A 15,851-nucleotide genomic window follows, 5' to 3' on the forward strand; every position below is an offset into this window, starting at 1 on the left:
CATTTGTATAACGGGGCTAATTCTATAAAGATCAACTGCAATTTATAAAATTATATTATAAACTATAAAATGCTATAGAAAAGGTAAGGGATTATCATGACCTCAGTTCCCTCAGGGGCTGTGCCACCCAATTGCGAGTCCGAACTGATTTGTAAGCTCTCACTCATCACCCCAAGGGAAAGATAGATGAGAGTGGTGTGGCAAATTACAACAGGCGCCAGGCGCCAGGCGCCAGGAGCCTGAGGTTCTAGTTCCAGTTTTGTCCTCAACTAGCTCTGTGGCTTTGTTGCTTATTAGAGGAGCCTCAGCTTCTTATCTGTAAAATGGAGCTAACTCTGCCTGCCCAGGGCATCTCAGTGAGAGCTAGAGACAGCTGAGCCATGGAGAGTACTCACCCCTCCACCAGGAGAGGCTGTCTGCATCCACACTGGGGTCCCCCTGCCCGAGGAGCTCACCCATTCCCAGGACAGCACCCAGAGCACAGGGCACAAAACACAGAGACAAAACCAGCTGCCTGTGGGTGCTGTTCTTTAGGAACCATCAGCAAAGGCTTCTTGGAGCTCATTTTGGCCAACATTGGTGTCTTTTCTTCTACCTGCCAATCAGATACCAAGCACACTCTAGGCCCATGAACCCCAAAAGGCTGTTTTCACCAGGCTGGGAGGAGGTATCATTTCACAAGGGGCATCTCATCAATGCCAAGTGGCTGGAGCTGTTCTAACTCTCAGGGGATGTATATGCTTCACCCATTGCTCCATGTTTGCCCCTGCAAACTAGAGTCCCATCACTAGGGTGCTGCCTGCCTCCCTCCTTCCGCCGGGATGCACCCATCCCTGGAGATCCCCGGGCTGAGCCGGCCCAGCTCCCCGGCATCACTCTCAGGGTCCTGCTGACCTCCTGCCTCTCAGCACCCGGGTCCATCATTCCCCCTCCTCCCTGTTCAGTCTTCACTCTGCTTGGCCAAGGCCTGCACAAGCAAGGAAGACTGAAAAGGGCAGATGCCAGGAGCCCCGGTTCTAGACTTGCTGGGGTGTGTAACTGCAGCAGAACCCCCAGCAGGGTAGCAGCCCTCTCTGGGCCTCAGCTGCCTCATCTGTAAAAAACGATGATAACATCTCCTTCACCTACTTCACATGGATGCTTGAGCATGCGTTGTGATAAGGGTGTTGACAACTCTTTAAAAACCAAAAACTGCTGTGCAAGTAAGGATTATTATTATGATTATTATTTGACTCATCCGAGACCAGTGTTTGTGTTTCCGCTTCCCATAGCCATTGGGACAACCAGTTCAGTTCCTCTCTGAAGAGAAGGTTTTGAGGTTCCCCTGGCAAGTTTGACTTGACCAGAACCAAAAGCTGGACCCACCCTCATCCCCACATCCTGGCAGATTTCCTGAGACTAGCCTAGGGGGTGGCAGACCTGCTCTCTACCATCTTCTTTTTGCTGAAAAAAATCCTTCCAAATAAGCCATTTGGATCAGGCCCTGGGGAAAGATGGGAGTTTCCTAATTTCACATAGCTAGACAAAAGTAGAAAATGCCAAAAAATTCTGTTGACAGATACTCTGAGAGTAGTCCCAGGAACAGCTAAGATGCTTTACTTGGTGAGAGGCCAGCTCCATTTGCTATCAGGAGCTGAGCTGGATTTGAAGCACCCCAACTTTCACCAGCCCACCTTGGGCTCCAAAGAATGGGTGGCCGGGAAGGGGTGACAGGCAGGGGAGTTCCCTAAAGACAAACTTAGCCCACCAATTTGGCCCCAACTCGCTTTTCCAGCCTTAGCCTCCTCCCCCCACCCCCCTTATCCTATGTTACACCCAAAGTGGACCTTTCCTGTTCCCCCAAAATTTTCACCCCTGTCATAACTTATTTCAAGCTGTGCCCTTTCCATGGGAGGCCCCTGGAGAGCTCTCCTGACAAAACTACCCCCTTCCCTCCAAGGCCCAGCTCAAATGCTACCATCTCCCCTTCCACCAAAAGCCAGATACAAACTCTCCCCCTCTTTAAACTCCCAGAGTGTGCTCTTCAGACATTTTTAGGGCACTTTCCACATTCTAGTTCCTATCATAATCTATGTCCATTATTAACCCAGAGAGAGAGAGAGAGCACAGACTCTGTGGTCTAAAGGCCTGGGTTCAAATCCCAGCTCTACCATGTACTAACATATGCTGAAGACAGGGAACCTTCTCTGGGCTTCAAGTGACTTACAAGGAAAATGAAGCTAGACAACACCCAGTGTTGGTGAGGATGTGGCGCAACTAGAACTCTCAAACACTGCCAGGGGAGTGTACACTGGGACAACCACTTTGGAAAACTGTTGGGTAGTTCTATGGAATACACCTTAGGTATACACCTAAGAAATGTGTGTAGATGTTTTCCAAAATGGTCCATTCTAGAATGTTCACAGCTACACTATTAGTATACTAATAACTGAAAATTAGACACAACCCAATGCCCATCAATAGAAGAATGGATAAATTGAGATATATCCATATAATGGAATTATTATACAACAATGAGAAGAACAAACCACTGCAACCTGCAACAACATGAAAGAATCTCACAAAATTAATGTTGAATGAAAGAAGTCAGGAGAAAAAAAAAGTATACTGTGTGATTCCACTTATGTAAAAGACAAAAGCAGGCAAAACTAATCTATAGTGTTAGAAGTCATAATAGTGGTTACCCCTGGGTGAGGGGTTATAACTAGAAGGAAACACTGGGGGCTCCAGGGTGCTGGCAATATTGTTTCTTGATCTGGGGACCTGGTGGTAGTTACATAGATATATGGGATGTAAAAATTTTATCTAACAAAAATTAGGCAAAAAATATAATTTAAAAATGAGGCAAATACCTATTTTATGAGACAAATGAGATAATGTGTGCAATGTTTTACATGGTCCCTAGACAGGCCCAACAAATGTGAGTTCCTTCCCACCTGCCTAGTGACTTGGAGGTCCATGAGGGCAAGGTTGTGACATTTCCACCTCTGTCCCCCGTGAAGTGGTTGATAAACAGCAGGCACTCCATAAATGTAGGATTTAGTGTGCCAGGTTCTCTTCTTGATTCTCACGGCCACTGTTCAGATACCTTACCAGGTAAAAACAACTAGTAACAACTTCAAGTCCTTTTTTTTTTTTTACAAGAGAAAAATCCACAATTTTATTTATTTACTTTTTAATAAGTTTCAATCCTTGAGGGGTATGGAATCAAATGGATTCGGTGTCCAATGGCCTTAGCTGGAAGGTAGCTTCAGAACTTAGCACAAACCGTGTCACTGTTTCCATGGGCACGAGTTACCTTTCCCCAGATTACTCTGGTTTTGTTAGGTTTGCCGCCAGGAGTCACTGTGTTGTTTTTTGCTTTGTACATATAAGCACATTTCTTGCCCAAAGAGAATTCAGTTTCATCTCGGGCATAAACTCCTTCAATTTTAAGAAGGGCTGTGTGCTCCCTCTGGTTCCAGAGCCCCTGCTTATACCCAGCAAAAGTGGCTTTGGACCACAGTCTTTCAGACGTATTGCTGTTTTAGAAGTCCAGCTCCCAGCAGGCCTCCACGGGCTCCAAGATGGCAGAAGAGAACCTCAAAGTCCTTTCTCAATACCTCGCTCCAAAATGGATTTACCTTCTGCCAGTTCAGAAATGTGAACTAAATGGGAAAAACTCTGAGGTGGGTTTATAAACACCAACTAGGACCTAGAGAAGGACCGGGGAGGTGTCAGCATCTTTTTGGCCCTAAAAAGCTAAAACCACATGGCAGAGGGGAGGACACATCTACGAAAGTTAGCCAGAAGCATAGGCCATTGGCTCCAAGCATTCCGAGGATGAAGTCTGTCTTTTTTTCTTTTGTGTTTTTAAAGATTTATTTTATTTCTCTCCCCTTCTCCCCCCCTCCCCAGTTGTCTGTTCTCTGTGTCCATTTTAATGCGTGTTCTTTTTGTCCGCTTCTGTTGTTGTCAGCGGCACGGGAATCTGTGTCTCTTTTTGCTGTGTCATCTTGCTGCGTCAGCTCTCCATGTGTGCGGTGCCATTCCTGGGCAGGCTGCACTTTCTTTCGCGCTGGGCGGCTCTCCTTACAGGGCGCACTCCTTGCGCGTGGGGCTCCCCTACGTGGGGACACCCGTGCGTGGCAGGGCACTCCTTGCGTGCACCAGCCCTGCACGTGGGCCAGCTCCACACGGGTCAAGGAGGCCCGGGGTTTGAACCGCGGACCTCCCATGTGGTAGGCGGACGCTCTGTCCATTGGGCTAAGTCTGCTTCCCGAGGTCAATCTTAATGTCCACATTTCTCTAAGCAGAGTTATTAGAGAAATACTGGCAAAATTTTAGGGAGTTAAAACAAATTTCCCAGATCTTCACAGAAAGAGATCTCACATATCATCAATTTGGGGACTTTTTAACTCTGTTTTGGGGCCATTTTAATGAGGAAGGGAAGCCTAAGCCTCCTCCCTTCCCGGCCATGTCAACCCAAGCAGTTTCACTTTACCTACACTGTTGGTTTTCTGTGAAAGAGTTCACTGGGCAAAAAGCATTTGAAAACCACTGATGTCTGATCTAACCCACTTGTTTTACAAAAGGAGGAAACTGAGGTCCAGAGAAGGGAAGGGACTTACTAAAAGTCCCACATTTAGCCCACTCCAGCTGCTCTTCCCAGGGCTTCTGCAGAGAGCAAACCCCGCCCCTCCTATAGTGGTGCTGGGTTGGGGACGTCAGGGGCTTCCTGAGGGACAAGCGAGGAGGAGCCCATAGGGAACTCTCTACCCTCGCTAAACCCTCTCCCCAACCATCCTCGGCTCACCCTGCAAAGTGAACTCAGGAATTCCTTATCCCACCTCACCCAGGGTGAGTGTACACGAGACTGTGGCAAGGAGGCAGGCAGGGGTTTGGGCCAAACCCACACGACAGTCCCCTTACGCACACACGCCTTTAGGAATCATCTCACTCGGGCTCTGGGGCAGCTGTCAACAGAAGGAGGGGGCTCTGGCATTTACAGGGCCCCTCTGTGCACTGGAGGCTTTGACTCATTTCATTCCCCCCACAATCTGTGAATAGGAAGCTGGAGTCAGGAAACGTCAGCCACTTGCCTGAGCTGACATGAGAAAGCATCGTCTCTGGTGAAGGTCCTACCTGCCCACCCCCACATCTAACAAACTAAGAGGTCTTGAGCAGGCGGAGGTCTTCTCATTCCTGCCGGTGGGAATCTTGCCCCAGATCAGCAGACACCTCCCACATCCACGCACCCCATCCTCCTGTCCAATCCTCCCTGCTGCCGCGGAATTATCAGCCGCTTTCGGTGCTAAAAACACACCCCGGGCGATGGCTGGTTTGTGGAACAAGGCCCTGAAGCCATCTGTGAAGAGGCCAAGACCCTAGCACCCCCAGCAGCAGGACTTTCCTGGGAATACTTTACCAAGGGGCAGTTGGGAAGCACCAGGTCAGAAACTATAGCAGCAGCCCCCCAGCTGCCTCCTCCCCTGGACTCCAGAGTCAGGGAGTGTGCTCCCTCCACCTGTTCTCTGGGACCTTCCCAAATCTCCTTTCAGACAGCTTCCTTAATTGTGTACCCCAAACCTGTTAAGAACTGTGTGGCCTCAAGGGAGAGCTCCTCCCGGGGCCTCCTTGGCAGAGTGGGAATACTAATATCTCGGTAGCAGAGGTATAGAGAGGGTTAGCCAGACCCATACGTGCCGCAAGACAACCACAATGCCTGGCGCGGGCTCCAACTGTTAGAGGCCCTTCTCCCCGAGCCTCGGCAGATCTGAGGTATGCCCCCAGGCCCACCTTAGCCCTGCTCTGGGAAGGGTGCTCCTGACTGCGGGGACCACAGGTTCGTTTGGCCACACAGGAGACAGAATGGCGAGTACCACCATCGCCTCTTTGCTCTAGGGGGGCGCAGGGAGTAGAACAAGCCGATGATGCTGAGAAGACCTGGCACATCTCTCGGGAGTCCGGGGTGCTCTCGTCCCCTCAAGGGGACCTAACTCGATGGAAGCCTGTCCCCCGTATCCTCCCTACACGCCAGGCCTCCGTCTGCCGCCCCCACCCCGGCTGGGCCGTCCCTTGGGTCAAAGTGCCTGGCTTCGGAGCGCGCCCCGGGGGCGCAACGGGCAGGTCCCAGCGCCCGAGTGCCGGCCACAGTACCCGAGAGCACCTTGGATCCTGCCCGGCGCCGGGTCGGGCGGGGACCGAGGCGGCGGGCCTGGGATCCGCGAGAGTCGCGGTCACCCCGCGCCGCTGCAGTCGGGTTGCCCGCCCCGTCCCGCCCGTCGAGCCCGCACACAAGCGTTACTCACGGCGGGAGGCTGCGCTGCGGCGGGCGCGGCGGGCGCTGCGGGTGCGCTGCGCTCTCCTCCGTGCGCGCCGGGCGCCCGCCAGCCGAGCCGCGGAGCAGCCCAGGGGGCGGAGCGGCCAGCCCCGTCCCAGGCGCCGGCTGGAGGCGCGCCCGGGGGCCCGGCCGCCCCGGACGGAGCATTGGGCGCCCCCTGCTGGGAGTCTCCTCCCGACAGCCCCCGGGGTGGGCACCCAGGGCCGCCCTGACAAGGTTGGGACGGACACTTCCAGGGCTCTGAGGTGATAGGAGGCGAGAGCCCGGGTGAAGACTTCCCCCCCCCCCCCCCCCCCCCCCCCCCCCGCGGGAGCTGTTACCGGCTCTGCAGTTCACATGCTGTGCGACTTCGAGCAAGTCAGCTAACCTCTCCGAGCCTCGTTTCCCTCGTCCGGAAATTGATTTACATGGGCTGATAACGTGTGATACAGTCTGGCACAATGACACAATCACTGAGAAAATGCTATTTCCTTGCTCCCCTCTCCTCCGCCCCCAACTTCCCACCGTGAGAAAGGAAGTCCCACTAGGGAAGAGGGTGCTTCCTCCCTCCTAGCCAGCGTGCTCCCTGACACCACACAGACGGTCCCGGGACCCTCACCTTGCACATCTGGGCAGGACGGGGCTCTGATGCGGAAGGCTGCTGTCTCCCCCAGCAGTTTACAACGGCGCCTCTTTGTGCCCCCAGCCCCGGCGCGGTTGGTGAACGAAGCCCCCACATCACCGCCAAGCCTTCCCTAATTAAGGATCTACGAGTGGGTTCCTCCTCTCCTTCTTCTGCCAAAATAATCATCATCATCATCATCATCATCATCATCATCATCATCCCGGGAGGAAAAAAAGAATCAAAGTGGAGGGAGTGATGGAAGGAAGCAGAAACAGAACTTTGGTCAAGTTCAGTGGTCTTATTTTAAGACAAGAAGCTGTTTCATGGAAGGAAATGAAGGCCCCCTCCCATAATTTCCATTCCTATGTTACCCATGGTATTGCTGAGAAAGTCACAGAAGAGAGGGTGTTCTATTGTGAGTCCTACTGGCCTGTTAAAGCCCTGCTCTGCCTGCCATTCAGTGTGTGTGGTTTGGGGCAAGGCACCTGAGCCTTCCTCTAACCTCAAATGGAACTCTCTCGGGTCTGAAATGAGATAGAGTGTAAGATGCTCCTAACAAGGCTTGACCTGGTGTAAGCCCCTTAGCCCTATTAGCCTTTTGGACACTGGGACACTGACAAATACAGATGAGCCTGGCCCCCCAGCTGAGCAGCCTCTCAGCATTTGGGACGGCTCAGGAAAGATCCCAGAGCTTGTTTCTAAACTTTACAACATCCCAAGATGGTGCAGGCCCTGAGCCTTCTCCCCCAAAAGAACCAAGACCATATGCCACCTCCAAAGCCAGAGGGCAGAGGACACTGACTGGTAAGGTTCCACCAGCGTAGGGAGGTCGCTCAGCCTCTAGCCATCCTCAGAACACGGCCCCACGGCCACCCTGTGTTTCAGGTTATCTATTTCTGCACTACAAACCACCCCCAGCCTTGGTGGCATAAAATAAAAATTTCATTATGCTCACAATTCTGAGAGTCAGGAATTCGGATAGGGTGCTCAGAGATGGATTATGTCAACTCCATGTCTGGAGCTTCAATTGGGAAGGGACTGGAGGTGACCTGATTGTTGAATGGTGGGAGCTGGAATAATCTGGAAACTTTTTCACTCACATGCCCAGTGCCTAGGCTGTAATGGCTAGAAGACTGAGCTTGGCTGACACTGCCAGAACCTACCGGTAGCCTCTCTTCCCCTCTGAGCTGCACAATCCACTGTCAAGAGAGTCCGGGTGGGGATTGAAATGCTATATGTATCGGCCGTGGCACACTTCAGACAACACTAGGGTTGGCATAGAGGATGCATAGTGTGAGAGTAAAAAGCAATAGCCTCTGAAACCAGACTGCCTGAGTGTGGATTCCAGCACTGCAACTAATTTACTGTGTGATCTAAGGCAAGTTACTTGATCTCTCTGTGCCTCATTATCCCCATCTGTCAAATGGCACGAATCACAGCATTTGTCTCATGGGTTATTATGAATGTTCAATTAGTTATCCATATGTGGGAAGGACTTAGATCAGTGCCTGGCACATGGTAAAGCACTCAATCAGTATTAGCTATTTTACCATTCCTTAAATGTCTGGTGGGAGTTCCCCTAGGAGAGGAAGTGGGTCTTACTCATCTTTGCATCCCATCCCATTCCACCTGGCCCAGAGCAGATTCTTAAAAAGAGTCAAATGAAGTCTAGAATGCAAACTTCTTGACAAAGGGTCCAGTGCTAACTCTTTCTCTGAGTTTCCAGTTCAGGCCAGGAGAAGATGCAGATGATTCCTCTCCACTGGCTCTCCCCATGGATGGGGGGCAAGGCAGAGGTCCCTCTGCCCAAGCGTAGCCTGGTGGCCTGGCCTTGCAGCCCAATCCTGCCCACCCTTCCCGTGCCCTCTGCTCCCTCACACCCAGCCAGGCGAGCTTGAAGGTGTGGAGCAGGTCAGGCAGCCCTACCTGCCTCCACCCCTGAGAGGCCCACTGGTTCCTACAGCCAGAGGCAGCTGCTTCGGCCTCCAGCCTTGCTGGACTCAGCAGGGGAATGGGACCAGGAAGAGGAGGAGAGAAGAGAGAGTGAGGCTCTGGGAGTGGGAAGCCCCGCCTTTCCCTGCAAGCCCTGGAGGATGGGTATTTCCTGGGCATGTATGCATACTCATTCACTTTGCAAACATTTAACGGCATCTTCTGGGCTTATGTGCTGGGGAAGGGTGAGGCAGGGGCACGATGCAGGGAAGCGTCAGATCTCTCCTGGCAGGCATCATGAGGGGCCTGGAGGGGAAGATGAGGCTTGGCTCAAGCTAGCAAGAAGAGTAGAGTTGAGGGCCAGAAGAGTATGAGGTAGGGTGGGCAAGGGAGAGCACGTTAGGTGGGAGTAGCCATGTGTACAAAGGGCTGGGGTATGAAACCACCTGTCATTTACTGCCCTGATTCCCCCCTGAGCCACGACCTTCAGTTTGGGGCACTTTTTCTTAGACGTTGGCCAGGGTCCCCAAAGTATGCCCACCTACCCACTTCCCTAGGCCCTGGAATCAGGCAGGCCTCTGTATTCCTGCTCAGCTCCTTCCTGAGCAAGTCACTTTTCCTCTCTGAGCCTCAGCTGCCTCATCTATAAATTGGGGGTAATCATACCTTTCTCTCAGGGATGCTGTGAGGACCAAACAAAATGTCTGAGAAAGCACTGGCACAAACTTCAGCTTCCTTCCCAAACCAGATGCTTCCCTCCCACAGGACAGTCTGTCACTTGCCCCAGCTCCTTGGCCATGTTGTTTCTGCCAGTCACTACATACTTTCTTCCTTTCCCTTCATCTCCTCAAGGCTCAACTCAGTTCCAGCTCATTCCTTCTTCAAGCATTTCCTAGTGCACATCCTTGACCAACCCTGGGCTGAGCCTAAGAGAAATGAGGCACTAGACCTGCCCTTCAGGAGCTCGGAGCCGACCAGAGGTGACAGCCTGGGAGTGAATGTCCAGAATCTGTGCTCTGGGCCAGGTCAGGGGCTGAGCAGAGCACTGAGAGATCCCAGAGATGGGAGGCCAGATAGTCTCCTCTGAGGAGGGGAGCTCTTCCTAGACTCCCTCAGCCAGCTCCTCAGAGCTCGCAGTCCTGACTGCTGAGCTGAAGATATCATTTCAACATCTGTGTTTGCTAATGTGACCTTTGGGTGACTCCTGTCACCCTTTTCCACACTGTGCCGGTTACATGGTCAGATCCACCAGAGGCCCTGATGGATCCACTGAGGAAGGATGGGTTGGACAGGATTTCCTTCCCACCTTCCCCTAGAGAAACTGCAGGACCAGCACCCGCCCCTCGAAGGTGGCTGCGTCCACACTCCCGGCTGATCCCTGGCCGCTGTGTAGGCTGGCCCTCCCACTCAGCGCCTTCCTGGGCTGCGTGCAGAGCCCACCCCGGCTTAGTCCCAGGTCCTGACCCAGTTACAAATGGTTGTATCCGAGAGGACAAAGGAGCAGGAGGCCAAGTGCAGCTGACCACGGAGCCTTCCACATCAAAGGGGAGCAGGCCCTGCTCCTTTCTCTCCAGAACTGCTCTCCAGGATGAGACTCCAGGCTCCCTCAGCCTCTTCCTTTCATGAGATTTTTCTAGTCTCTGAGCCTTGGCTTCTATCACTCCATCCACGCAGGATATTTTCCTCTTTCTACCCAGATCAAATCAACATTAAAGTAGAGAATCTATCATGAGCCATAGGCTAAAGGTTTTATGACTCTCTCATTCAAAGTCCAAGTTAAATACCTTTCCAGGCAGGTAATATTATTATTGTCCTCATTTTGCATTCATTTTAGCTGTTCACTTTCCAGTTCCCCCTTCCTACTTGGGAGGTATCCGCTATGGCAGCTGTAACCTTTCAACCACTGTCATACCCATATAATAGCACTGCTAGTTACAAACACTGTGTTTTCCTTTTCTATTCATTTCTGAAGATTAACAAACAACCTTTTTTATAACCAATTCTGCACATGTTAAGCCTCAGCTTTCCATTCTTTAACATCACTCTATTTTCTGATGACCCATATTCTAGTTAATAACTCCATGGGTGTACACAATATATTTAGTTCATAATAGCACAATCATACAGTATTTGTCCTTTTGTGTCTGGCTTGCTTCACTCAACATAATGCTTTCCAGGTTCATATATGTTGTCATATGTTTCACAATTTCATTTCTTCTTAAAGCTGCATAATATTCCATCCTGTGTATATACCACAATTTGTTTATCCATTCATCAGTTAATGGACACGGGTTGTTTCCATCTTTTGGCAATCACGAATAATGCCACTATGAACATCAGTGTACAGATGTCTGTGTCACTGCTCTAAGTTCTTCTGAGTAAATACCTAGTAGTGGTATTGCTGGGTAACAGGTTAAATCATTATTCAACTTTTTTAGGAACTGCCAAACAGTTCTCCACAGCAGCTGTACCATTCTACATTCCCACCAACAGTGAATAAGCATTCCTATCTCTCCACATCCTCTCCAACACTTCTGATTTTTTGTCTTTTTAATAGTGGTCCTTCTAATAGGTGTGAAATAATATCTCTTGTAGCTTTGATTTGCATTTCCCTAATTGCTAGTGATGTTGAACATTTTCTCATGAGTTTTTTCACCATTTATATTTCTTCTATAGACAAATGTCTATTGAAGTCTTTTGCTCATTTTTTATTTGGGTCATTTGACTTTTTATTGTCGAGTTGTAGCATCTCTTTATAGATCATGGATATTAAACCCTTATTGGAAATGTGGTTTCCAAATATTTTCTCCCATTGAGTCAGCTGCCTTTTCACCCTCTTGACAAGGTCTTTTGAGGTACAAAAGTGTTTAATTTTGAGCAGGTCCCATTTATCTATTTTTTTCTTTTGTTGTACAAGTTTTGGGTGTAAGATCAAAGAAATCACCACCTACCACAAAATCTTGAAGATGTTCCCTATATTTTCTTCTACTAGTTTTATGATTGTGGCTTTTTCTAAGATTTTTTTTTCTCTCCCCTTCCCGCCCCCTCCCGTTGTTTGCTCTGTGTCCATTCACTGTGTGTTCTTCTGTGTCTGCTTGCATTCTTATCAACAGCACTGGGAATCTGTGTCTCTTTTTGTTGCATCATCTTGCTGCATTAGCTCTCCATGTGTGCAGCACCACTCCTAGGCAGGCTGCGCTTTTATCGCACAGGGCAGCTCTCCTTGTGGGGTGCACTCCTTGCTTGTGGGGCTCCCCTATGCGGGGGACACCCCTGTGTGGCATGGCACTCCTTGCGCACATCAGCACTGCACATGGGCCAGCTCATCACATGAATCAGGAGGCCCTGGGTTTGAACCCTGGACCTCCTATATGGTAGGCAGATGCTCTATCAGTTGAACCAAATCCTCTTTCTACCCTCATCATCATTTGTTGAAGAAATTGTTTTGGCCCTGTAATGTGGAATTGGTAGGTTTGTCAAAAACTAGTTGGCCATAGAAGTGAGATTTTATTTCTGTACACTCAGTTCTATTCCACTGATCAATTTATCTTAATACCAATACCATGCTGTTTTGACCACTGTAGCTTTGTAGCATGTTTCAAGGTCGGGCAGTAAGAGTCCTCCCACATCGCTCTTATTTTTTTAGGATGCTTTTGGCTATTTGGGTGCACTTTCCCTTGCAAATAAATTTGACAACTGCCATTTCTATTTCTGTAAAGGAGGTTGTTGTAAGTTTGATTGGTGTTACATTGAACCTATAAGTCAGTTTGGGTAGGATCGACATCTTCATGATATATAGTTTTCCAATCCATAAATACGGAATGTCTTTCCATTTGTTTAGGTCTTCTTTGATTTCTTTTAGCTTCGTTTTGTAGTTTTCTGAATACAGGTCCATACTTCTTTGGTTAAACTGATTCCTAGGTACTTGAGTTTTTTTGTTGCTATTGTAAATGGAACTTTTTTTTCCTAATTTCCTCCTCAGATTGTTCAGTACTAGTGTACAGAAACATGACCAATCTTTGTGTTGATCTTGTATCCTGCCACTTTGCTGAACTCGTTTATTAACTCAAGTAGCTTTGCCATAAACATTTCAGAATTTTCTAAATAATAAGATCATGTCATCTACAAATAGTTTCCTATTTGGATGCCTTTTTTCCCCTTGTCTAATTGTTCTAGCTAGAACTTCTAGCACAATATAAAATAAAGGTGATGATGGTGGACATCCTTGTCTTCTCCCCAATCATAGAGGGAAAGCTTTCAACTTTTCCCCATTGAGTAAAATATTGGCTGTGGGTTTTTCATATATGCCCTTTATCATATTGAGGAATTTTCCTTCTATTCCAATATTTTCAAGTGTTTTTATCAGAAAGGATGTTGGATTTTGTCGAATGCCTTTTCTGCATCAATGAATGATCATGTGGTTTTTTCCTTCAATTTGTTAATGTGATGTATAATGCTAATTGATTTTCTGATGTTGAAACAGCCTTGCACACCACAAATAAATCCCACTTAGTCATGGTGTATAAATTCTTTTGATGTGCCATTGGATTCTATTTGCAAGTATTTGTTGAGAATTTTTTCAACTATGTTCATTAGAGATTGGTCAGTAATTTTCTTTTTTGTTTTAGTATCTTATCTGGCTTTGTTATTAGGCTGATGTTGGCTTCATAAAATGTGTTGGGTAATTTTTCTTCCTCTTCAATTTTTGGCAAAGTTTAAATAGGATTAGAGTTAATTCTTCTTGAACTACTTGTTAGAATTCACCTGTGAAGCCATCTGGCCCTAACTTTTCTTGTTGGGAGATTTTTGATGACTGAATCAATCTCTTTAAATGTGATTGATTCGTTGACTTCTTGTATTTCTTGTAGAGTCAATGTAGGTTGCTTGTGCATTTCTAGGGATTTGCCCATTTCATCTAGGTTTTCTAGTTTGTTGGCATACAGTTTCTCATAATATCCTCATATGATCTTTTTTATTCCTGTGGTGTCAGTTGTAACTTCCCCTTTTCATTTCTGATTTTTATTTCCATCTTCTCTCTTTTTTCCTTTGTTAGTCTAGCTAAGGGTTTTTCAATTTTATTGATCTTCTCAAAAAACCAGATTTTTATTTTGTTGATTTTCTCTATTTGTTGTCATTGTAGTAGTAATTTCATTTATTTCTGCTCTAATCTCTATTATTTCTTTCCTTCTGTTTTCTTTGAGAAAGGTTTGCTGTTCTTTTTTCTAGTTTCTCCTGTTTTCAGTTAAATCTTTGATTTTAGCTCTTTCTTCTTTTTTAATATAGGAGTGTAGGGCTATAAATTTCCTTCTCAGCCCCATTATCACTGTATCACATAAGTTTTGATAAGTTATGTTCTCATTTTACTCACCTCAATATAATTACTAATTTCTCTTACAGTTTTTTCTTTGATCCACTGATGGTTTAGGAGTGTGTTGTTTAGCTTCCACACATCTGTAAAATTTCCCCTTTCCCATCTATTATTGATTTCCAGTTTCATTCCATTATGATCTGAGAAGGTGCTTTGTATAATTTCAATCTTTTTTTAAATTTATTGAGACCTGCTTTGTGACCCAACATGTGGTCTATACTGGAGAAAGATCCATGAGCACTTGAGAAGACTGTATAACCCATTTCCTTGGGGGTTACAACATTCTGTATATGTTTGACAGGTCTAGCTTGCTTAGTGTATTGTTCAATATCTCTGTTTCCTTGCTGATCTTCTGTATAGTCATTCTATCTAATGATGTGAATGGTGTGTTAAAGTCTCCAACTATTATTCAGAGATGTCCATTTCTCCCTTCAGTTTTGTGAGAGTTTGCCTCATGTATTTTGGGGCACCCTGGTTAGGTGCATAAATATTATGACTGTTATTTCTTCCTGCTGGATTATCCCTTTTACTAATATATAATGCCTTTCTGTTTCTTTCATAAATTTTTTGAGTTATAAAAAAAGTTATAAAGGGACATAAAGTCCCTTTTGTCTGGTATTTATAGTTACCTCTGCTCTTTTTTTATTTCTGTTTGCATGGATTATCTTTTTCCAACCTTTCACTTTCAGCCCATTTGTATCCCTGGATCTAAGGTGAGTCTCTTGTAGGCATCTAATGGATGGGCTCATGTTTTTTTATCCATCCTACTAGTCTATATCTTTTAATTCCAGAGTTTAATCCATTCACATTCTATGATACTACTGTAAATGCATTATTTACTTCCACCATTTTCTTCTTTGGTTTTCATATGTCATATCTTATTTTCATCTGTCTTTTACTCTTTGGGATATCCTTTCTGCCACTCTTGCATTCTATATTCTCCTCCAAGCCTCTCTCCTTTTTCTTTTGGGTTGTAAATCTCCTGTTAATACCTCTTGCAAAAGTGGATTCTGTTTTTATGAACTCTCATAGTTTCTGTTTATTTGTGAATATTTTAAACTCACCTTCATATTTAGAGGACTATTTTGCTGGATAAAAACTTCTCAGCTGGCAAATTTCCTCTTTCAGTATCCTCAATTATATCATACCACTGTCTTCTTACCTCCATGGTTTCTGATGAGAAATCCTCACTGGGTAACCCTTATATGCCAAAGTTTGCTTCTCTGCTGCTACTCTCAGAATTTTCTCTTTATCTTTGACATTTGACATTCTGAGTAGTATGTTCTTGGCATAGGTCTATTGAGATTTATTCTTATTGGGGCACGCTGCCCTTCTTGGACATGTAAATTCATTTCTTTCATGAGAGTTGGGAAATTTTCAGTCATTATTTCTACAAGTCCTCCTGCTCTTTCCCCTTCTCTTCTCCTTCTGGAACTCCCATGACATGTATATTGTTGCACTTTGTTTTCTCATTCAACTCTCTGAGCCCCTGCTTAATTTTTTCTTCTTTTCTGCCTCTGTTCTTCTCTCTCTCCCATTTCAGTTGTTCTGTCTTCTATATCACTTAATTCTTCCATCATTTTGAGCCTTTTCTTGTATGCCTCTAGTGAGTTTTTTTTTTAATT

At 46.9% G+C, this 15,851-nt stretch overlaps 1 protein-coding gene across 4 annotated transcripts in view; it reads right to left on the reverse strand.

Annotated features, from left to right (window-relative positions):
* The window catches only part of DAPK2 (death associated protein kinase 2), a 143,012-nt gene extending 136,304 nt beyond the window's left edge, over positions 1-6,708 (reverse strand). For 2 of the 4 annotated variants that reach the window (XM_058294324.1, XM_058294323.2), the window contains exon 1: positions 6,291-6,373. The gene's annotated coding sequence lies outside the window, so the exon portion shown is untranslated. Of the gene's footprint in view, positions 1-6,290; positions 6,374-6,642 lie in introns of those variants that run through there. The other 2 variants (XM_023591194.3, XM_071214237.1) reach the window with 2 other exon arrangements.
* Between the last annotated feature and the right edge of the window lie 9,143 nt (positions 6,709-15,851).

The sequence above is a fragment of the Dasypus novemcinctus genome, chromosome 3 (assembly GCF_030445035.2).
Source record: "Dasypus novemcinctus isolate mDasNov1 chromosome 3, mDasNov1.1.hap2, whole genome shotgun sequence".
Classification (NCBI taxonomy): Eukaryota; Metazoa; Chordata; class Mammalia; order Cingulata; family Dasypodidae; genus Dasypus; species Dasypus novemcinctus.